Source organism: Schistocerca cancellata, chromosome 2 (assembly GCF_023864275.1).
Source record: "Schistocerca cancellata isolate TAMUIC-IGC-003103 chromosome 2, iqSchCanc2.1, whole genome shotgun sequence".
Lineage (NCBI taxonomy): Eukaryota > Metazoa > Arthropoda > Insecta > Orthoptera > Acrididae > Schistocerca > Schistocerca cancellata.
This window is the reverse complement of record NC_064627.1, coordinates 850,318,303-850,343,061: the sequence shown is the minus strand read 5'-3', so window position 1 is coordinate 850,343,061 and position 24,759 is coordinate 850,318,303. Positions and strand designations below refer to the sequence as shown.

The 24,759-nt window shown below is 36.9% G+C and overlaps 1 protein-coding gene across 1 annotated transcript in view; it reads right to left on the bottom strand.

Moving 5' to 3' along the window:
- The window catches only part of LOC126159303 (TGF-beta-activated kinase 1 and MAP3K7-binding protein 3), a gene marked incomplete at its 5' end in the record, with an annotated part of 391,229 nt that continues 366,470 nt past the window's right edge, over positions 1–24,759 (bottom strand). The window contains one exon of the mRNA XM_049916505.1: positions 1–304. The remainder of the gene's footprint in view (positions 305–24,759) is intronic.

Sequence of the window (24,759 nt, the reverse complement as noted above, 5' to 3'; positions counted from 1 at the left end):
AAAAAAAACTTTGGTTTACTTTGAGTTTTTGTACATACTTGCAACAGCTCCCTCAATATATTTGTATGTACACAGGAAGCAAGAGGAATGCCACTGAACCTACAACTGATCTCTGTTCCAGACAGATACACATAGTATTACAAAAAGGAATTGCTCCCCAGACATCAGCAGCAGGTGACTGACTGTATTTCCAAACCAATGAAGTAAGATGCTTTGTTTTTCAGTCAGCAACATTTCACAGTCAGAAAGCAAAGTTCATCCACGTGGAGCAATTCCCAGCAGACAACTCTTCAGGTGTCTCCTCCTGAAACAAGAATAGATGTCTAAATACCTCACTTCCCATAGAAATATGAGCTAAGTGATGTAGAATGTAAAAAGAAAATCAATATGTGTTAGGTGTCCAACCAATTGTTAAAATTTTCACTATTTTGAGACAAATGAAAGTTGTCTGCAACCATCTGCTAAAACTGCAAGAACCATAGCAATCTCTATTTCAAACTGCCTCTGTCACCTATTAGGTTTTTGTGCATTAATTTGCCTTTTTTCTGCCAGTGATGGAACAAACTGCAAGTTACAAAAATTTAAATCTACTTTTGTATCGCACAATTCTTGCTGTTTTGGTAAGTAGGTGTTCCTCTTCTCTCACACTTTTAAAATTTTGCATTAGTTGGAATTAGCTTCTGTACTCTGAATTTAGTCTAAAGATGTCTCATGAAGAGAATTCTTCATAATTAAATGCCATAGAAGACAATAGGAATTCAAAATTGTTTTGTTCTTAAAACTGGCTGCCTACTGACTTTAAATGAAGAAGAAAGCTCTTTCTGTTCTTTATAACAGTCTCTCTTCTCCTACAAATTGGGGCTTTATGGGTAATAAACCAGTGATCGAGTTATGTGGTCAGATTTTGACAAAGCAGTGAATGATCTGAGCTCAAACAGGTCTGTTGGAGTTGTTGTGATTATGCCAGATTTACTGAGATCTATATGTAGTGTAGGAGATTATTTGAGTTGGTCATAAAATTCTATGGATCTGGTGACTTACTGCCTTATTTGCAGAGAAGCAGTGTCATCACAATATGAAAGAAGGCCCTGCATGAACCATGGGCCATGTCATTGGTGGGGAGGCTTGCGTGTCTCAGCGATACAGATATCTGTTAAGGGTTTCAGGAATTACTGCAACTAATCGCCGTATCTGTACCGCAGGTGCAACCATAACGTAGGGATATCTGTTGAGAGACCAGACAAATGTGTGGTTCCTAAAGAGGGGCAGCAGTGTTTTCAGTAGTTGCAGTGGCAACAGTCCAGATGGTAGACTTATCTGGCCTTATAAGGTCAGCCAAAATAGCTTTGCTGTGCTGGTGCTACAAATGGCTGAAAGCAAGGGGAAACTACAGCCTTAATTTTTCCTGAGGGTGGGCATGCAGCTCTACTATGTGGTTAAATGATGGTGGCATCCTCTTGGTAAAATATTCTGGAAGTAAAATAGTCCCCCCATTCAGATCACCAGCAGGGCTACTCAGGAGGATGTCGTTATCAGGAGAAACAAAACTGGCATTCTATGGATTCGAGGATTGAATGGAAGATCCCTTTATTGGGCAGGTAGGTTAGAAAACTTAAGAAGGGAATGGAAGTTAGATATAGTGGGAACTAGTGAAGTTCGGTGGCAGTAGGAACAGGACTTCTGCTCAAGTGAATACAGTGCTGTAAATACAAAACCAAATGGGGGTAATGCAAGAGTGGGTTTAATAATAAATAAGAAAACGGAACACAGGTAAGCTACGTGGGCAGTGAACACATTATTATAGCCAAGACTGAGTTGAGGTTCACACCCTCCACAGTAGTACATGTTTATATGCCAACTAGCTCCACAGATGGTGAAGATATTGCAGAAATGTATGAGGAGATCAAATAAACTATTCAGATAATGAAGGGAGGCGAAAATTTAATAGTCGTAGGAAGACAGAGATTTTGGAACCAGATTTTAAATTGTAACACATTTCCAGGGGCAGATGTGGATTCTGACCACAGTTTATTGGTTATGAACTGTAGATTAAAACTGAAGAAACTGCAAAAAGGTAGGGAATTAGAGAGATGGGATCTGGATAAGTTTAAAGAACTGGAGCTTTTGGAGAGTTTCAGAGAGAGCATTAGGCAACAATTGATAAGAACAGGAGAAAGAAATATAGTAGAAGAGAAACATGAAGCTCTGAAAGATGAAATAGTGAGGGCAGAAGATGATCAAATGGGTAGAAAGACAAGGCCTAGTAGCAGTCCTTGGGTAACACGGGATATATTGAATTTAACTGATGCAAGGAGAAAACTCAAAAATGCAGTAAATGAAGCAGGAGAAAGGGAATACAAACATATAAAACATAAGATTCTCAGAAAGTGCAAAATGGCTAAGTAGGATTGGCCAGAGGTTAAATGTAAGGATGTAGAAGCATGTATCACTAGGGGGAATATAGATACCACCTACACGAAGGTTAAACAGGCTTTTTCAGAAAAGAGAAGCAGCTGTATGAAAATCAACAGCTCTGATTAAAAACCAGTCCTAAACAAAGAAGGGAAAGGTGGAAGGAGTAAATAGTAGGATTGTTGCAAGGGAGATGTATTTGAAGGCTATATTATGAAAATGGAAGAGGACATAGATGATGGTGATACTGCAAGGAGAATTTGACAGAACACTGAAAGACCTAAATCAAAACAAGGTCCCAGGAGCAGAAAACATTCCATGAGACCTATTGATATCCTTGGAGAGCCAGCCATGACAAAACTCTTCCATCTGGTATGCAAGATGTTTGAGACTGGTGATGTACTCACAGATTTCAAGAGGAATATAATAATTCCAATTCCGAATAAAGCAGGAGCTGACAAGTGTGAATATTATCAAACTATCAGTTTAATAAGACATAGTTGCATAACTTAATCATAGCTAACACTTGGTTCAAGAATCATAAACGAAGGTTGTATACATGGAAGAATCCTGGAGATACTAGCAGGTATCAGCTAGATTATATAATGGTACGACAGAGATTTAGGAACCTGGTTTTAAATTGTAAGACATATCCAGGGGCAGATGTGGACTCTGACCACAATCTATTGGTTATGAACTGTAGATTAAAACTGAAGAAACTGCAAAAAGGTGGAACTTAAGGAGATGGCACCTGGATAAACTGACTAAACCAGAGGTTGTACAGAGTTTCAGGGAGAGCATAAGGGAACAATTGACAGGTATGGGGGAAAGGAATACAGTAGAAGAAGAATGGGTAGCTCTGAGGGATGAAGTAGTGAAGGCAGCAGAGGATCAAGTAGGTAAAAAGACGAGGGCTAGTAGAAATCCTTGGGTGACAGAAGAAATACTGAATTTAATCGATGAAAGGAGAAAATATAAAAATGCAGTAAATGAAGCAGGCAAAAAGGAATACAAACGTCTCAAAAATGAGATCGACAGGAAGTGCAAAATGGCTAAGCAGGGATGGCTAGAGGACAAATGTAAGAATGTAGAGGCTTATCTCACTAGGGGTAAGATAGATGCTGCCTACAGGAAAATTAAAGAGACCTTTGGAGAAAAGAGAACCACTTGTATGAATATCAAGAGCTCAGGTGTACTTGAGGACAATATTATGGAGAATGTAGATGAAGATGAAATGGGAGATACGATACTGTGTGAAGACTGCACTGAAAGACCTGAGTCGAAACAAGGCCCTGGGAGTAGACTACATTCCATTAGAACTACTGACGGCCTTGGGAGAGCCAGTCCTGACAAAACTCTACCATCTGGTGAGCGAGATGTATGAGACAGGCGAAATACCCTCAGACTTCAAGAAGAATATAATAATTCCAATCCCAAAGAAAGCAGGTGTTGACAGATGTGAAAATTACCAAACTATCTGTTTAATAAGTCACAGCTGCAAAATACTAACACCAATTCTTTACAGACGGATGGAAAAACTGGTAGAAGCCGACCTCGGGGAAGATCAGTTTGGATTCTGTAGAAATATATGAACACGTGAGGCAATACTGACCTTATGACTTATCTTAGAAGAAAGATTAAGGAAAGGCAACCGTACGTTTCTAGCATTTGTAGACTTAGAGAAAACTTTTGACAATGTTGACTGGAATACTCTCTTTCAAATTCTAAAGATGGCAGGGGTAAAATACAGAGAGCAAAAGGCTATTTACAATTTGTACAGAAACCAGATGGCAGTTATCAGAGTCGAGGGACATGAAAGGGAAGCAGTGGTTGGGAAGGGAGTGAGACAGGGTTGTAGCCTCTCCCCGATGTTATTCAATCTGTATATTGAGCAAGCAGTAAAGGAAACAAAAGAAAAATTCGGAATAGGTATTAAAATCCATGGAGAAGAAATAAAAACTTTGAGGTTCGCCGATGACATTGTAATTTTGTCAGAGACAGCAAAGGACTTGGAAGAGCAGTTGAACGGAATGGACAGTGTCTTGAAAGGAGGATATAAGATGAACGTCAACAAAAGCAAAACAAGGATAATGGAATGTAGTTGAATTAAGTCGGGTGATGCTGAGGGAATTAGATTAGGAAATGAGACACTTAAAGTAGTAAAGGAGTTTTGCTATTTGGGGAGCAAAATAACTGATGATGGTTGAAGTAGAGAAGATATAAAAAGTAGACTGGCAATGGCAAGGAAAGCGTTTCTGAAGAAGAGAAATTTGTTAACATCGAGTATAGATTTAAGTGTCAGGAAGTCGTTTCTGAAAGTATTTGTATAGAGTGTAGCCATGTATGGAAGTGAAACATGGACAATAAATAGTTTGGACAAGAAGAGAATAGAAGCTTTTGAAATGTGGTGCTACAGAAGAATGCTGAAGATTAGATGGGTAGATCACATAACTAATGAGGATGTATTGAATAGAATTGGGGAGAAGAGGAGTTTGTGGCACAACTTGATGAGAAGAAGGGACCGTTTGGTAGGACATGTTCTGAGGCATCAAGGGATCACAAATTTAGCATTGGAGGGCAGTGTGGAGGGTAAAAATTGTAGAGGGAGCAGATTCAGAAGGCTGTAGGTTGCATTAAGTACTGGGAGATGAAGAAGCTTGCACAGGATAGGGTAGCATGGGGAGCTGCATCAAACTAGTCTCAGGACTGAAGACCACAACAACAACAAGATATAGTTGCAAAATACTAACATATATTCTTTACAGCAGAATGGAAAAATTGGTAGAAGCATACCATGGGGAAGAACAGTTTGGATTTCGGAGAAATGTAGGAACACACGAGACAATACTGACCCTATGACTTCTCTTACAAGACAGGTTAAGAAAGGTAATTCTACATTTGTAGCATTTGTAGACTTAGAGAAAGCTTTTGACAGTGTTGAGTGGAATGCTCTCTTAGAAATTCTGAAGATAGCAGGGCAAAATAGGGAGCAAAAGGCTATTTACAACTTGTGCAGAAACCAGACGACAATTATAAGAATCAAGAGGTATGAAAAAGAGGCAGTGGTTAAGAAGGGAGAGAGACATGATTGTAGCTCATCATAGAGGTTATTCATTCTATACAATGAGCAAGCATTAAAGAAACAAAAGAACAATCTGGAGCAGGAATTAAAGGCCAGGGAGAAGAAATAAAAACTTTGAGTTTTGTCAATGACATTGTAATTCTGTCAGAGACAGAAAAGGACGGAAGAGCATATGAGCGGAATGGACATTGCCGTAAAAGGATGGTATAAGATGAACATCAAGAAAAGCAAAACAAGGATAATGGAATTCTGTCAATTTAAATCAGATGACGCTGAAGGAATTACATTAGGCAACAAGACACAGTAGTAGATGAGTATTGCTATTTGGGCGGAAAAATAACTGATGATGGCCAAAGTAGTGTGGATATAAAATGTAGATTGGCAATGGCAAGAAAAGCATTTCTGAAGAAGAGAAATGTGTTAATGTTGAACATAGATTTAAGTGTTAGAAAGTCTTTTTTGAAAGTGTTTTTTGGAGTGCAGCTACATATGGAAGTGAAACATAGACGATAAACACTTTAGACAAAAGGAAAATAGAAGTCTTTGAAATGTGATGCTACAGAAGGGAAGGATAGGTTACGTAACTGATGAGAAGGTACTGAATCAATTGGGTAGAAAATAAATTTGTGGCACAACCTGACAAGAAGAATGGATCTGTTGATAGGAAACATAAGACATCAAGGGATCACCAATGTAGTATTGGAGGGAAGGAAATCATAGAGGTATACCAAGAGATGAGTACAGTAAGCAGACTTATAAGGATGTAAGCTGCAGTAGATGTAAGTTGCAGTAGTTATTCATAGATGAATAGGGTTGCACAGTATAGAGTACGATGGAGAGCTACATCAAACCAGTCTTTGGACTGAAGACAACAACAACAACAACAACAATGAAAGAAGGTATAAACAGATAAATATGAAAGCTTCAGACAATTAATCTGGTAAGTCATGCTTATAAATTGCTGGCCAAACTAATATACAGAAGAAAAGAAAGAAAAATTGATGATATACTATAGGAAGCTCAGTTGGGTTTCAGGAAGGGAAAATTTACCAGAGATACAGTCAGTTCCTGGTAATGGAAAGAAAATTGAAAATATCAGGATGCCTTCCTGACATTTATGGACCTAGAGAAAATGTTACAGAATGTAAAGTGGAACAAAATGTTCACTTTCATTAAAAGATTGGGGCTAAAGTATAGGGACAGAAAAAGAATTTACAATATCTACAAAACCCTTGGTCACAGGTTTGCACTCTGAAGTGTGTGAGGCAGGGTTGCAGGTTGTTTTGAAAATAGTTTAATTCTTTATTTTCCAACACAACCACACACAATGTCAATAAGACACTACTGATTTCAGTTGCCACCAGCCATCTTCAGATGTAAAATATATGCATCAGTTCACTCCAACCACTGTGAGAACCACATTGTCAATGTGGTTGGGGTCAACTACTGCACCACTTTTTTTAGTATTGGAGGATGGCTAAAACCGGTAATTTCTTGTAGAAATTATGTAGGATAGCGCCAGAAAATAAACTTATAGAACAATCACTGACACCTTTAGTATGACCAAAATATTGTTCGTTCCCAAAAGGGTTGCAGTTTATTGTTATTTTTGTTCAGCTTGTTTGTGAATGAAGCAGTAAAGAAAGTGAAAGAAAATTTCAGAAGATAAATATAGGCACAAGGAGAACAGATATTACTGCAAATATCTGCAGATGACATAGCACTTCTGGTTGTTTGTAAGGAAGAGTTAGAAAACCTGGTGAAAAACATGGACAACATATTTAGCTCAAAATGTGGGTTAAGGACAAATGGAGCAAAGACAAGGGTGACAAAGAGTAGTACAAAGCAGAATAATGCCTTCCTTGGCATTGGCAGCTACACATTAGTGGAGGAAGTGACTGAATTCTCTTATCTTGGAAGGAAAACTTCACAGACTAGCTGCCGCAAGAAAGATAATCAGAAGTTGTCTGGCACAATCAGAGAAAGCTTTCTTCAATAGAAGAGCTTTACTCATATCAGAATATGGAGCCAAGGAAGTACCTTCTGAGAGTTTACATCTGGAGCACAACATTGTGTGGACCATTGGAAGTTTGCAAAGGAAGAAACTGGAAGTATGTGACGCTGTCAAAGGATGCTAAATTTTAAGTGAATACATGAAATTAAAAAGTACTGTAAGTATAACTGAAGGTTATGGAAGACATGCACTAGAAGAAGGAAAATCTGCTGTGGCATCCACAAATAATTAACTGGAAGGAGCAGTTAAGGGGGAAAATAGTATAGGTAAATCAAGAGTGGAATATCTACAGCTGACTATAGAGGATGTTTGGTGCTAGTTATGAAGGGATGAAGTGATTAGCACAAGACAGGAAAAGACTAAAGACTTAAAAGTGAGAGAAAGAGAGAATCTATATCTTTACCAGTTGCATTAAAACAACTGGCACCCATCCATCTTGATCTTCTTGAGAAATAAGTCAGTTATAGTGAGAAGACAAAGGATGTCTCTCATGGTTTGTTGAAAGTTTCACTGATGCTTATGGCTTGGCAAAGTTTGCTTAGGAAGGTGTAAAGACTTTTTTTGGAAAAGCAGCAATTTGCACTACTTTCTCAACATATAACATTTCATGTTTTTATTACTGTTACAATCTTTCCTAGATATATAACAATTAATGTAGTTAGTTTAATTCTATTGACTCCTATATTTTGGCAAAGAATTTTACTGCTTAAGTGGAAAGCATAATAGGAATTAAAAAATTCATTCAATCCCATGAGTGATTTGGACCTGTATTAGCTTATAGAGGGGACCACGCAAAACAATATACATATAAAACGGAATTTAATATATGAAAATCATCCAAAGCAGTCACTGAGGGTAGGAACTGAATAATAAAGATGTGCAAGTCAAATCTGAGGTGAATGTATGTAACAGTGATGCAGAGTAAAATTTCTCAGGAGTATTAGAGGATTGAAACATTCACTGACAATTTAGTTTTAGATCCAACAAACCACAGTGATTTAGCTGTCAAACTAATAGTGATTGGTTTACCTGACTGTGATGGTCAAATGTTGGCAATAAGTTATACTCACTGTAGATCACAGAAAAAAAGCAGAAATCTAAATAATGACTCATGCAGTCAGAAATTACAGGAAGAGCATTGGGGTGGGATGGAGGGAGATATATTAAGCAAATAATGTAGACGGAAATCTAACTCTTTCTTAAACATATTGCTATGGCAATCTTTGACTTTTGTTTTCTCTTAAAACAAACTGAAATTAAAGTATCTTATGATAGTAAGACAGAGCTTTACTTAATTTAGAAGACAAATTGTAGTCAAGAGTTGAAACAATATTACCACAAGCATTAAAAAAGCAAAATGCACACACACTATGCTAAAAAAAAAAAAATAAAGCACACAGGGATTATGGGAAAAAATTTTGGAAGATTGTTAAACCAGAAATAAAAAATAGCAAGCCAAATGAAATTGAGGTCCCAGAAATAGCTGTGATAGAAATGGTGACATATTAAAATCATCAGCAATCAAATTCAATGATGCTTCCTCACAATGGTGCCAAACACTGTTTCCATCAATAAACAACCAAATCCCCATACTTTAGATTTACTTGTGCAATATTACTTTAAAAAATACAACCCCTAAGGAGATTAAAATTTATCAGGTAACTAAAAAGTAGTAATTTTGGTGCTCAATGACTATATTTTTAGCAGAACATTAAAATCCTTTGCTGGCTTTATGCAGCTACCCTTCAGTTATCATTGTAATCAATCAATGAATCAGTGCATATTTCACATGGCTTTAGCAACACCTATGTATAAAACTGGAGACAAATGAACAACTTCTAATTAAAGACCTATTTCACTCTTTCCAATGTTTAAAAATTATTTGAGAAAGTTTGGTCTGTGATAGAATACTGATTATTTAATGAAGCAGGACTTGGTGACTGAACCTCAATTTGGCTTTCATATAGGATTGTCCACAGAGAAAGCAATATAAGGTCTCAAAAAAGAAATGCTTGCAGAGATAAACAAGGAAAGTTATCCTGTTAATATATGAGTGCTTTCATCAATATTTTGGCTTTGCCAAAACCTTTGATTGTACAGATCACAAAATTCTACTTGGAAAACTGAAGTGTTGTGGCATTAATGACATCCCTTTTTCATGGCTGGAAACTACCTTCATAATGGAAAGCAGAGGGTCTCATTTGTAGATGTTGTCACAAGTATGAAATTAACATCAGAATGGGGGAACATATGGGATCCCACAAGAATCGTTACTGGGCCCACTCTACGTCTTAGCTCACATAAATTGTTTTCCAATAACTTAAAAGGCTGGTCCAAAAACTGCAATGTTTGTTGATGGCACAAGCATATTAATCAAGGGACCAAACTCACAGACACCTCATACAATAGCTGAGTAAGTCTAGAAGTCATCCATAAATGACACCACGAGTCTTAATCTTACAAAGATTTGTGTTAATGATAGATTGTTACTCACTTTAAAGATGACATGCTGAGTTGCAGACAGGCAAAGCCTTATTCAGAAAAGAAAGGAAAACATAAATTCATTGCACAGGCAGGCACGCCTCACACACATGTCACTGCACACATGCAACTGCAACTATTGCATTGGACAAAAGCAGCAATCTGGAGTGGGGCAGGGATGGCATGGTACGGGTGTTGGAGAGGAAAGTGTTGTCTGGTGGAGCATGCAGTGACTAGAAGGTGGCATGATAAGGCTGCCAGATGCAGTGATAGGAGGCTGTGGGGAAGGGGATTGAGAATAGGACCAGAAAGGGAGAGGAGCAGAGAGGGGAAAATACTGGTGGGTGCAATGTCAGAGAGTGATGCACAATGAGAGTGTGGGGATATGAACTGGGTGGAGGGATAGGACAGAGGAAGTGGAAGCCGTTGGGTAAAGGGTGTGGGGTCAGTACATTACTGTGGGTTGAGGCTGGGATAATTTGTAAGGATTGGTGCCACCTGCAGAGTTCAGAAAAGCTGGTGGTGGAGGGGAGGATCCAGATGGCCCTTGTTGTGAAGGAGCTATTGAAATCAAACATGTTATATTCAGCTGCATGTTGTACCACAAGGTGGTCCACTTTGCTCTTGACCACAGTTTGGCAGTGGCCATTCTTTCTGGTTGACAGCCAGTTGGTAGTCTCGCCAATATAAAAATTTCACACTTTTTTTTATATTGGTATGACTATGGCTACCAACCAGCTGACCACTATGATGAATGACTACTTCTGAAATTATTCTGCTATCAACCTATGATAACTCATTGTCCTCACAATCTCCATCTATTGTTTCTGTTCCCTATGTCCTATCAACTCCTCCCAACTCATGTTCCCTCACTCTCGTTGTGTGCTGCTCTCTGCCAACACACCCACCAGTCCTTGCCCCTCTCTGATCGTCAGCTTTCCCATTCCCCATATCCCCCTCCCCCTTCCACACAGCTTCCTGGTGCCACATGCTGCATCTGGCAGGCTTTCCCTGTCACCTTCTAGTCCCCGCATGTTCTACCAGACAATACTCTTCTTTTCCCTACCTTATTATCCATCCCCCTTGCCTCCCCAGTCCAGATTGCTGCTTTCGTTCAATGCAAAAGCATCAGTCTGGCCAGAACGGCCAGAGATAGTGGTCATGTGTGCATGAGATGTACCTGCTTGTGTGAATGTGTGTATTTTTTCCTTTTTTCTGAGGAAAGCTTTGGCTAAAAGTTCAGTGTGTAACAGTCTTTTCATTGTGCCTGTCTGCAACTTAATGTGTCATCTTTACAGTGAGTAGCAATCTACCCTTTTCATAATTGTTGCTATTCCTACCAGGACTTTCCATTGTTTAAAGACTTATGTGATATCCAACTAGCAAAAATGACTTGCTACCACCAGAAGTATGCATTAATCAAGAAGCTCATATCAGTATATTATGCCCTTAGAAGCATGTCTTATTGTCTTATGGAAGTAGCTTCTGGAGCAGCACACCTAATGTAAATGTGCAAACCACTATGAACTTCATGGCAGAGGATATGTCCCGTTGCACTAGTTATAACAGTTTCTTCAAAATCTCTAAGGGACACCGTCCTCTGACATTACCTTTCTTTATAGAAATAGCCGATGCCAGGGATATTTTCAAATCTTGTATAAGTGAACATTATCTCAGCTGTTCCACTGACAGAGTTTCATGTTATTTTGTATATGATGTGTGTGTTTCTGGTTGAAGTGTATAAAAAGAAATTAATTTGTTACAGTCAATATTTACTGGCTCTGATGAAATGAAATGTCGTGTGGTTAGGGGCTCCCGTCGGGTAGACCGTTCGCCTGGTGCAGGTCTTTTGAGTTGACACCACTTTGGCAACTTGCGTCTTGATGAAGATGAGATGATGATGTTTAGGACAAAACAACAACCAGTCCCTGAGTGGAGGAAATCTCCAATCCAGACAGGAATTGAACCTGGGCCCCTTGGCATTTCATTCCGTCATGATGACCACTCAGTTTGTATAGCTGGAATTATTCTTCATGTAGAAATATTTTGGATTATGAAATATTTGGCATACTTAAAATTCATATTATTAATTGCACAATCTAATGCTAATTATTAAATTTGTTTCTGGATTCATTTACATAATAATGATATAACTTGATGATGATTCTTCTTTTGTCAAGAAAGTTTGTAAACTCTTTTGTTTTGTAAACTCTTTGGAATGTGTTAGTACTGAAGAATGAGTTTAGTAGTAGTGGGCATGCCTGTGATGGAATCGGACATGTTTTTAATTTTGGCAATAACAATGTGAATTTGTGCTCTAAAGTGGAGATTGGACAGCGTGGCATAGAAGAATGGGTAAAATAAAAAGTCATAGAAACAGAAATTTCTTCATCAGTTATCATGTCAACTGAAACCCACAAAGTCAAAATTCCAGCCTCAAGAATCTACCCCTAGACGTACTGCAACCAACAATGAGAAAATGAAGATAAGCAAAAAAGTTTTTTTGTATATCTTACACCTCTCGAAGATTTTGAAACTAATGAACAGACTAAACATTTTCTGGTGATGTGTGGGAGGGTAAGATTACAATTGCGGGCATCATCTGGGATCAGTTGACTGGTAATGAAGTCTTGTCTGTTGCAAAAGAAGAAAGAACAGTGATTTGTGTCAATTGCAGTTTATTTGAAACTCCAATCACTCGAAGAAAGAAGATTGAGAGGTGCCCAACAAAGTTGTATCAACAGTGACGAGATACTATCAACAATGATGGACTGGATGAATAGAAAGAGGATTTTAAAACTGCGATGAGGAACATCAATAAGAAAAAAGATAAGTACAAACTATTTGTGAAATTAATTTTTTTTGTGGGCTCACGTGATTACTAGGAAAATGAATAGAGGCAAGAGCGTTGGTGATGAAGTGAAAGCTGCAGGACCCAGCCAAGACATGTTTGAATCAAGTGAAAGTGTAATCAGCAAAGAAACCGTTAAAACTGATATTTTGCAGTTGATTTTGGTAAAATTAGAGGAAATGAAGGCAGATAACAATAGCAAATTTAGTGCAGTTAATGAGCAGTTAAATGAAATAAAGACAGACAATGTTAACAAATTTACTTCACTAAAAGGACAATTAAATGACCTAAAAACTGAAAACAATAGTAAAATGGATAGGGTACAATACTAAATAGACCAACTTAGTAATCATGTTTCAGAGCTAAAAAATGGGTTGTCAGAGGGATTAAAAATGTGAATGAAAAAGTCGGTGTCCTAGAAAATAAATTTATTGTTTTGGAAAATCAGTTAGTTGCCCAATCTGCACAACAGACAAAGAATGTTAATGATGTCAGAGTTAAACAGAAGGCTGTTGTGGTAAAAATGGAACAGAACTTTACTAGTTTAGATCAAAAATTGTAGTATGCTAAGTAATGTAAATGTTTTAGATCAAAAAATTTCAGCAGTTCAGGAAAATTGTATTCCCAAAAATCTAATGTTGCATGGTCCAACATTCCAATCAAAAGGTTCTGATCAGACAATTTACATCCGGTGGATTGTCTGCACCACTGTAGAGATAGTTTTGTGTCAGGCATGAGGGACAATCAAAAACTAAATTTTTTAAATGATATCTCAAAGGCGGAGCTCTGTCTTGGGTAAATCTAAATTTAAGTCACTGGAAAACATATCAAAGTTTCAAAAAGAGCTCTTTAAATAAATTTTGGTGGGAAGCTGAACAGGGGAGAATCAAAAGTGAATTTCTGAATGGTCCTAATTATAGAAATAGTAACAGTACTCTGAAAGAGTTTTGTAAGAATCAACCTAAGAAACTAACACACCTTGACAAACCATTTGACAAAATGACTTTGATTGACGCACTCAAAAGGAGATTACCAGAGTGATTGCAGTGGGATTTAGTGCACAGACCAGACAATTGTCTTGAACAATTTTTATGATATGTTGACAGGCTGGATAGGGCAGTAGAAAGGAACATGTGCCATAACAATCGAAATGATAGAGATCACAATGATAACAACTACAGAAACAGAGATAATGGTAACTTCTATCAGGGTCAAAATGTTAATAGAGACAGAAACTTTGAACATCAACAGAATAGGAATAATGGGGATAGCCATGGGAAATTTAATAGGAGAAACAATCGTAGAGGTAAATACTTGGGAAACGGCAGTTCGCCTCAATGACGGTCCACAGTTTTAGTGTGAGGAAACACAACAACCACAGGACCTCCAATTTACACTTGAAATAGACAATATTAACAGTGGTAATAATGTGGCACAGGTTTCTGAAGTTGAACAGAAGGAACATCAGATTTCTCATTTATGTTTTGAAGAAAGTTTTGAAATACTATGTTTAATTATAGTGATGTAGGCACTAATCACAAACCAAAATGTGAGAGAAATGAGAATTTTGATGTAGTGTGTACTAACGATTTCTTCTCTTGGTCAGAAAACAGTGTTATTGATGTATGTAAAACAGGCTATGATGGTATTAGATCTGAATTAGGTGGTATTTTTTATGTAGATGTGAATGAGAGCTGTAAAATGACTGAAGATGGTAAGTCTGAGACTGGTAACTTATTGCAAATGAATTTAGGTGAGGTGTGTGACTTTGATGGTGATGAGACTTGTGTTGTTAATGACGTTGTTGATGAAGTAATTTTGGAAGAATATGATGATGATGATGATGATGATGATGATGATGATGATGATGAGGATCATCATGTCTGGTGTACAAAAATATAATAATCTCATATATGTATAAGGATGGCAGAGTTAATATTTTAAGTTTTCTAAATAATGGTCGACATGGTTCTTTGTGATTTGCAGTGCACATATTTCGCAAGATTTTTTTTCTGTATTTTTAGTATCCACACTATGTTTGTCAAGTTACCCCAAAAAAACAATACCATACCTAATAATGGATTCGAAGTAGCTTGTATGTGCTACTATCCGTGTGTCCATGTCAGTTGCAATTGATAATATTTGCAATGCAAATGCAAAGCTGCTCAGTTTGTTTGCCGGGTATTCAATGTGTGCCTGCCAGCTCAAACTTTTATCTACATTTAAACCTAAGAATTTTACTTAGTCAACTTCTTCTATACCTTTGTCATGTACAATCTTAATCTGCTCACATTTTGACTGTTTGGTTTTGACCTGCATCATGTGAGTCTTAGATATGCTTAGATTCAACCCATTTAGCTGAAACCAAGTTTCTAAGGTACTGAGGATACTGATCACAGATATGGGAATTTTTTCTGGTCCTGATCTTCGACTAAGACAGAAGTTTCATCTGTGACCAGAACTGATGGGGAGCTGATATTTAATGGTAAATCTTTAACATAAAAGAGAAATAGGACTGGGCCTAATATGGAGCCTTGTGGAACACCCTGAGATATTTTTTGTTTTCCAGTCAGAAAAATAATATGTGCCATCTGAAGAAATGCTAACTCTTTGCTTTCTGTTGGATAAGTAAGATTTAATCCATTGTAGGGCACTGCTGCTAATGTCATACTTTTCAAGTTTGTAAAAAAGCAATGCATGGTTTACAGAATCAGACACCTTTGTGAGGTCGCAGAAAATTCCTGCCACCTTATTTCTCTTGTCTAATGATGTACTTATTTTCTCAATGAAACTGTTTACTGCATCAATGGTGTTTTCCCCTGCTGAAAACCAAATTGATTGTTTAGAATAACAGAATATTTAGCATTGAAGTTTTGGATTTGTGCGACAGCAAATTTTTCAAATATTTTAGATAGGACTGGGATAATCGAGATAGGATGATAATTTCCCATGATCACTCTTGATCCCTTCTTGAAGAGTGGTTTGACTTCAGAATATTTCAGTTCTTCGGGGAAACAGCCCTCTTCAAAACATTAATTTATTATTTGAGCTAGTGGGTTTGTAATTATATTGTGTACCACTTTAATAACTTTGGTGGGTATTCCATCCCACCCTGCAGATTTTTTGTTTATTAATGTTAGAATATCATTTTCTGCATCCTCCACAGAAACTTTTAAGAAGTTTGTAAAGTTTTCGGAGTTTTCACCTAGGCAAAAGTGATTTACTTTGTTGTGATAATCTGTTATATCTACATCAGACTTCTCTACATTTATGAAGAATTGATTAAAGTAATCTGGTATTTGAGTTGGATGTACAATAGTACTTCCTTCAATGTCAATTTTTGAAATTTCTTGGTTACAGGCTTAACACCTAACTCAGATTTAATGACTGACCACACAGCCTTTGTCTTATTTTTATTATTTAATATTAACCTGTTATTTGCCAGTTGTTTTGCTGCCCTGACAACTCTTTTAAATATGGTTTTATAGAGTCTTACATGTTTAATGAAATCAATATCTTTGTTATACTTCAGTACTCTGTACAATTGCCTTTTCTGCACACTGGAAATTTTTATGTCCTGGGTAATCCACTTTACTTTATTTATTATTTTATTGCTGTAGAGTCTAGGTGGAAATCACTTACAATGATCAAAAGGCCATGTTTTCTCTTTTAGCTTCTCACTAAATGTTAGCAAGTTTTCTTTGCTAAAGTTCTTGCTCATATGGGCTCTCATATGTGTAATAACAAAGATGATGATTCAGATTTTGGACGTCCTTACGTTAAGATTAAGATTGATCAATGGGAAGGGAACTGCTTGATTGATTTGTGGTATATCTGAACAATTTAAAGACAAGATCCAGTTTAGTAAGAATTTTGTGGAAATGTCCATTACACATGTAAAGATAAGAGGAGCTACAGGTAAGCAAAGCAAGTATGTAAAAGTCAAGTACTGTTAACATTTAGTACATAGAGGACAAGACCTATGAACATGAATGCACACTGATACCTGTTCTAGAAGAAAATATACACTATGTTAGTAAATTTATAAGACTATATAACTGTATTTTGTTTGTCTGGAATTTAGTATGTAAGATCATGTGGTTTCTAGAGTTCTGTCTTATCTATTGATTAAGTTAAAATCTATGATACAGTATATAATTATGTGCTGTAATATATTTGTGCGTTAGAATTTGATACATATATGCCATGAGGCAAAATGAGTAGATGCTTTTGCAATTTTGAAATGGGACAATGTTCATAATCTGTACTGCAAAAATTATGAATAGTATCATAGTATATCTGTCTGTATCACTTTGTTAGTTAATTTTCTTCTTTCATTTCACTTAACTCTGTCTTTTTTTTATTTTATTTTATTTTATTTTATTTTTTATCGTTTCTGATATAAATCCCCCTAACTGACTTTGAAAAATGAATAGGGAGAGCATATTTCATTTGTGAAAAAGGTATTGAACAGCTTATTTGGTATACAAAACAATGTTTCAGGATTTAATGTGGATGCTAGACAGGAAGTTATTTATCCATTGGAGCATGTGATGAGAACTCTAAGGAGAAAAATGAGAGATTTGGGTGGATCCACTCCCCACACTGCTGTATGTCTGTACTCTGCTGGACCAGTCAGCTTGCTAGATATCGTGGGTGCTGGGTGACGTACTCAGGCATCTGTCAATTACATCAGTGATGTGACTGATATTTGTGAATTGTTAGCCAAGACTGCTAAAGACAGTGTTATTTCACATAAATGCATGTTTTCTCAAGTAGCGGTATTGACTTTCCAATACATTATGTAACTTTAAATCAGTATGTATTTTTTTATCAATTGTAAATGAATCTTCTAGGGTTTTATTTATGTAGGTTAGTTTGTATGGACAACTAGCAAATAGTGCGGAAGACATTTACTAGTATAGACAATATGACAAGATGTATACATTTCTGTTTTTATTCACTGAGTTTGGTCCTCAAGATACTCGATTATGTCGTCATTCAAAGCTAACTATGACTCTATTTACCTGTATTTATCCTGAGTAGTGCAATATTGTATCTGATTGGAACTTGAGTTATGGGCAGATTCATGCTTAACTCTGTTTTGGTACCCCTGACGTACACCTATTGATTGAGGCTACATGCTTCTTAAAATTACTCTTTGCATATAATTGAACATATTGATATGATTATTCAAACACTATGAATCACCTCGAAGGGAACGATCTATAGATACGTAATCAGCATGGTTTCAGAAAACATCGTTCTTGTGCAACGCAGCTAGCTCTTTATTCGCACGAAGTAATGGCCGCTATCGACAGGGGATCTCAAGTTGATTCCGTATTTCTAGATTTCCAGAAAGCTTTTGACACCATTCCTCACAAGCGACTTCTAATCAAGTTGCGGGCCTATGGGGTGTCGTCTCAGTGTGTGACTGGATTAATGATTTTCTGTCAGGAAGGTCGCAGTTCGTAGTAATAGATGGCAAATCATCAAGTAAAACTGAAGTGATATCAGGTGTTCCCCAGGGAAGCGTCCTGGAACCTCTGTTGTTCCTGATCCATATAAATGACCTGGGTGACAATCTGAGCAGTTCTCTTAGGTTGTTCGCAGATGATGCTGTAATTTACCATCTAGTAAGGTCATCTGAAGACCAGTATCAGTTGCAAAGCGATTTAGAAAAGATTGCTGTATGGTGTGGCAGGTGGCAGTTGACGCTAAATAACGAAAAGTGTGAGGAGATCCACACAAGTTCCAAAAGAAATCCGTTGGAATTTGATTACTCGATAAATAGTACAATTCTCAAGGCTGTCAATTCAACTAACTACCTGTATGTAAAAATTACGAACAACTTCAGTTGGAAAGACCACATAGATAATATTGTGGGGAAGGTGAGCCAAAGGTTGCGTTTCATTGGCAGGACACTTAGAAGATGCAACAAGTCCACTAAAGAGACAGCTTACACTACACTCGTTCGTCCTCTGTTAGAATATTGCTGCGCGGTGTGGGATCCTTACCAGGTGGGATTGATGAAGGACATCGAAAGGGTGCAAAAAAGGGCAGTTCATTTTGCATTATTGCATAATAGGGGAGAGAGTGTGGCAGATATGATATGCGAGTTGGGATGGAAGTCATTAAAGCAATGACATTTTTTGTCGCAGCGAGATCTATTTACGAAATTTCAGTCGCCAACTTTCTCTTCCGAATGTGAAAATATTTTGTTGAGCCCAACCTACATAGGTAGGAATGATCATCAAAATAAAATAAGAGAAATCAGAGCTCGAACAGAAAGGTTTAGGTGTTCATTTTTCCCGCACGCTGTTCGGGAGTGGAATGGTAGGGAGATAGTATGATTGTGGTTTGATGAACCCTCTGCCAAGCACTTAAATGGGAATTGCAGAGTAATCATGTAGATGTAGATTATGAACTTTTTTTTTCATTTTATAGCATCGAAACATTTTTTGCCGGTTTGTACTCGGTTTGGATTCATGGGTCAGTCACCACATCGTAAACTTAGGCCCTAATACAAGGTGTACAACTTTGCTTCCGCCGTTTGCCGATAGGTGGCAACAACAGTAAGTAGCGGTCGAAAGAAATAAATCGCAGACGTCAGGCCGTTATCTTGGACCTCAGTCAACATAAACTCATTTAAACATTAGTCAATTTTTGTCTGCATCATAAAGTTGTTCTTGATTGAAAATATCAGTTTACAAGCCTAATTCTTGTCATTTGTGGGAGGTGTTACTCTTATGTTTTAATATGAAGAAAACAGCAGCTGAGTCTCATCGAATGCTCTGAAGTACATATGGTAAGGATACTATTAGTGAAAGAACGTGTCATGAGTGGTTTCAACACTTCAAGAATGGTGTTTTTAACATAATAGACTGGCATAGTGGTGGAAGAGAGAATGTTTTCGAAGATGTAGAATTGGAGACATTGCTGAGTGAAAACTCACATCAAACTCAAGAAGAATTGGCATGACTAGTGGGAGTGACACAGCAAGCCATTTCAAAATGTCTCAAGGCTATGGGCATGATTCAGAAAGAAGGAACTTGGGTCCTGTGTGAGATGAAACCAAGAGACATTGAATGGCATTTGTGTGTTTGTGAACAGGTGCTTCAGAGGCAAAAACGGAAGGGATTTCTGCATCACACTGTGACCGAGGACAAAAAATGGGTCCATTACAATAACCCAAAATGCAAAAAATTATTGGGATATCCCAGCCAAACTGATTATTCATGGCTCCAAGATCATGTTCTGCATTTGGTGGGACCAGCTCAGCGTTGTGTACTATGAGGTGTTAAAACCAAGTGAAACAACCACAGGTGCTTGTTATTGAATGCAATTATTGCATTTGAGCAGAGCATTAAAAGACATTGCTCCCTCTGACTATCACCTGATTAGATCAATGGCACATGGCCTGGCTGACCAACACTTCCAATCTCATGAAGAAGTCACAAATTGGATCAATTCGTGGATCGCTTCAAAAGATGAACAATTCTTTCAATGCGGGATTCGTACACTGCCCAAAATATTGGAGATAGTAGTGGCCAATGATGGAAAAAACTTTGGATGATACATGTGTAACCAATTTGTTTCATTAAAGCCTCAAATGTTGGGGGAAAATAGCAGAAGCACAAGTCAACAAATCCTCAAATACTCTGGTTTATGTGGCTGATTGATTTTGTGTTATATGCCTACTCATGGTTGAGCATATTCTTCTGGTCTGTACCTGTCATTGTGAGTTTTTCGAGTCGGCTCACTCATAGTACACTTAGGCTCTGAAATTTTTCTCTTCTCTTTTGAAGACATTATGGATGTAAACTTACAATTTGTAATTCTAACAATTTACCATATCTCTGTATTTATTTCTATAGTTTAGTGTTGCAATGTTGTTGTATTGACCTCGTATCAATTGTCTTGTGACTTGTTCCACAGATCTGAATACCATATCCTGATATAGGTATAGATTGTGACTGGTATAATAGATATTTTTCTTGTGTTCTATGTTATATGTTATGTATCAGATACTTCTATACATCTGTAATCTATCTTTAGGGATAATTTTGTGCACTGTTTGGCAGACCTTGTAGTCTGTCACAAAATATTGTAAGCACACTGTTTCTAAATTTTGTGAGGCAGATATTGTAATAGGACACCCTCCTCTGACATTACCTTCCTTTATAGGAATAGCCGATACCAGAGATATTTTCAAATTTTGTGTAGGTGAACATTATCTTGGCTGTTTCACTGAAAGAGTTTCATGTGATTTTGTATATGATGTGTTGTGTTTCAGGCTGATGTGTATAAAAAGAAATTAATTTGTTACAATCAATAGTTAAAGGCTCTGTTTGTATAGCTGGAATTATTCTTCTTTTAGAAATATTTGGGATTACAAAATATCTGGCATACTTAAAATTCATATTATTAATTGCACAATCTAATGCTAATCATTAAATTTATTTCTGGATTCACTTACAAAATAATGATATAACTTGGAGATGATTCTTCTTTTGTCAAGAAAGTTTGTAAACTATTTTGTTTTGTAAACTGTTTGGAATGTGTTAGTAACGCAGAATGAGTTTAGTAGTAGTAGTAGCAGTGGGCATGCCTCTGATGAAATTGGACATGTTTTTTTTTAATTTTGGCAATAACAATGTGAATTTGTTTTTGAAAGTGGAGATTGTAAAGACAGTGTGACATAGAAGAATGGGTAAAATAAAAAAGTCATAGAAACAGAAATTTCTTCATCAATTATCTTGTCAACTGGAACCAACAAAGTCAAAATTACAGCCTCAAGAATCTACCCCTAGATGTACTGCAGCCAAGAAAAAGAAAATGAAGATAAGTAAAACAGTTTTTTTTTTCTTTTTTTTGTGTATCTTACGCCTCTCGAAGCTTTTGTAACTAATGAATTGACTGAAAATTTACTGGTGGTGTATGGGAGGGTAAGATTACAAGTGATACATATGGGTAGCAGTATATTTGCAGAATCATCAATTAAAGCCCATTCTTGAAACTTTATTTGTAAACTTTCTCAGGACAGTTTACATCTGTTGTCAGTAGTCTGCCAGTTTAGTTTCTTCAGCATCTCTGTAACACTCTTGCATGGTCAAATAAACCGATGACCATTCATATTGCCATTCTTTGTATATGTTCAGTATTCCCTGTCAGTCCTATTGGATATGGGTCCCTCACACTTGAGCAATATTCTAGAGTGGCTCACACGTGTGATTTGTAAGCAAGCTCCTTCATACACTGACTGCACTTCCGCAGTATTCTACCAATAAACCAAAGTCTATCACTGTCTTTACCTGCAACTGAGCCTAAGTGATCTTCCATTTCATATCTCTATGAAGTGTCATGTCCAGGTATTTGTATGAGATGGCTGATTCCAGCTGTGACCCATTGATGTTATTGTCATAGGATATTATGCTTTTTCATTTTGTGCAGAGCACAATTTCACATTTCTGAACATTTAAAGCAAGTTACTAATGTTTGCACAACTTTGAAATCTTATCAAAATCTGACTGAATATTTAAGCAGTTTATTTGAGACAGTACTTGATTATAGATACATGCATCATCTGCAAGATCATTAATGTACAACATGAACAGCAAGGGTCCCAACACACTTCCCTGGGCTGCATCCATAGTTACTTCTGTATCTGACAGTGGCTGGCCATCCAAGAAAACATGCTGAATCCTCTCAACCAAGATGTCCTCAATCCAGTCACAAATTTCACTTGTACCCCATATGATTGAACTTTTGACAACAAGCATAGATGTGATACTGAGTCAAATGCTTTTCAGAATTCAAGAAACACTGCATCTACATGGCCGCCTTCATCCAAAGCTTTCAGTATGTCATGTGAGAAAATTGCAAGTTGAGTTTCTCATGAATGATGTTTTCAGAATCTATGCTGGTTGGCATGGAGGAAGTCATTCTGTTCAAGATACCTCATTACATTTGAGCTCAAAATATGTTCTAAGATTCTACAAGTGGATGTTAAGGATATTGGACGGTAGTATTGGGGATCATGTCTATTACCACTATTGTTAACAGATGTGACGTGTGCTCTCTTCAAACTACTGGTCACAGTTTTTTGTTTGAGGGATCTACGATGGATTATAATTAGGAGAGGGCCACTAATTCAGTACAGAATCTGACAGGGATTCCAAGGGGCCCTGGAGCTTTGTTCAATTTTAATGATTTCAGATGTTTCCCAACACCACTGACACTAATACCCATTTCATTCATCTTTTTAGTGGTACAAGGATTGAATTGTAGCAATTCTCTTATGGTTTCCTTTGTAAAGGAACACTGGAAAAGAGAGTTAAGCTGTTCAGTTTTGCTTTGCTATCCTCAATTTCAGTTCCTGCTCATTCGCTGGGGACTTGATACTAACTTTGGTGCCACTAACAACCTTTATATACGACCAGATTTTTTTGGGATTTTGTGAAAGATCATTTGACAATATTCTGCTATGATAATCATAGAAGGCATCACACATTGCTCTCTTGACAGCCAAGTGTGTTTCACACAGCTTCTCTCTGTCTATAGTCCTATGCTTTATTTTACACCTATTAAATAAAGTGTTTATTCATCAGAAGTGACCAATGAGAATATTATGTAAAATACGTAATAGCACTTCTCAAAATTTTTTACTCACTTCCCAATTTATTAACTCCTTAGTGTATTTTGTTACAAAAAACTCACTTTAAGCTGAACGGTGATGTATATGAACACAACACAAGATACAAAATAATTTCCGTGTAGACTTTGTCTCCTTGTGAATAGAATGAAATATGAAAGACTGCCCAAGGAAATTATGAACTACGGATTGAAAGGAAGGAGAGATGCAATTTGATGAAGGAAATGATGGACATGAATCCTATGAAGATGGCACAAGCATATGCCTAATCCTTGTACATAACATGACAATGATGATGGCTTTGCCTCCTTGTCTAGGGTTCAGAGCGGAGGTATGTACTCTGGTGCACAAGTATTTAAGAATCTCCTACACATAAAGAAGAGAACTGACAGTCCCAACCTGTTCAAAAGACAACTGAAAACATACATCAGTAGCTACAAAGCTGTGTTCAGTGTACAATTGCAATAAACTAGGCCTACTGTAAATAGGACTTTTTGTTAAAAGATGCATAGTAAGTAACTACTTTCTTTAAAAAATTCCAATGTAATAAAATAAATATTAAGCTCCCTATATGAAATAAACATCAGCCATTTGGTATAACTGAAGAGGCAACAAAAGCAGAAGTTTTCTTTCTAGTATGCTCAAATAAATTTAGCTAGCAGAAGCACAAATAGTATTATCAGTATAGTTTTAGTTTATTGTTAATAAGCACTATGCAGATTAAGTTTCTGTGATTTGCCTCTCTTCTGTTAATGTATATCCTGAAGGTTTTTCCTTCTTAGTGGGGCTGATGGAATGTAATGAACAAATGAATGAAGTATTACAGTCTTCCAGAGCATATTAAGTGCCATGTAGGTAATGATGTGGAGTTTATGACTAAGTTTTTGTTATACAGCTCCTTCTATGCCATTGGAGAGTATCTCCGCATAAACTTTTAAAAGTACTGTCTTAAGTTATATTATAAATATCATTGTAATACAACAGCCTCTCAAATGTTAAGCTATTTCAGTGTATTACATTGTACTAATTGTACCTCATAAAATGTTCATCATTGACTTCTTTCTACTTGCCTGAGACCTCCCTCTGCAGAATTGATAGAATATGACTAGTGTAATGTAATAAAATGTAACACTACTTTGAAAATTTCATGTATTGATACTGTATCTTAATGTGTATTATAATTTAATAATAAATATGTCATTATTTCTGAGAAATTAATTTTCATGGCTGTATTGCATTTTTTAACAGGCATCTTAGTTTACCAG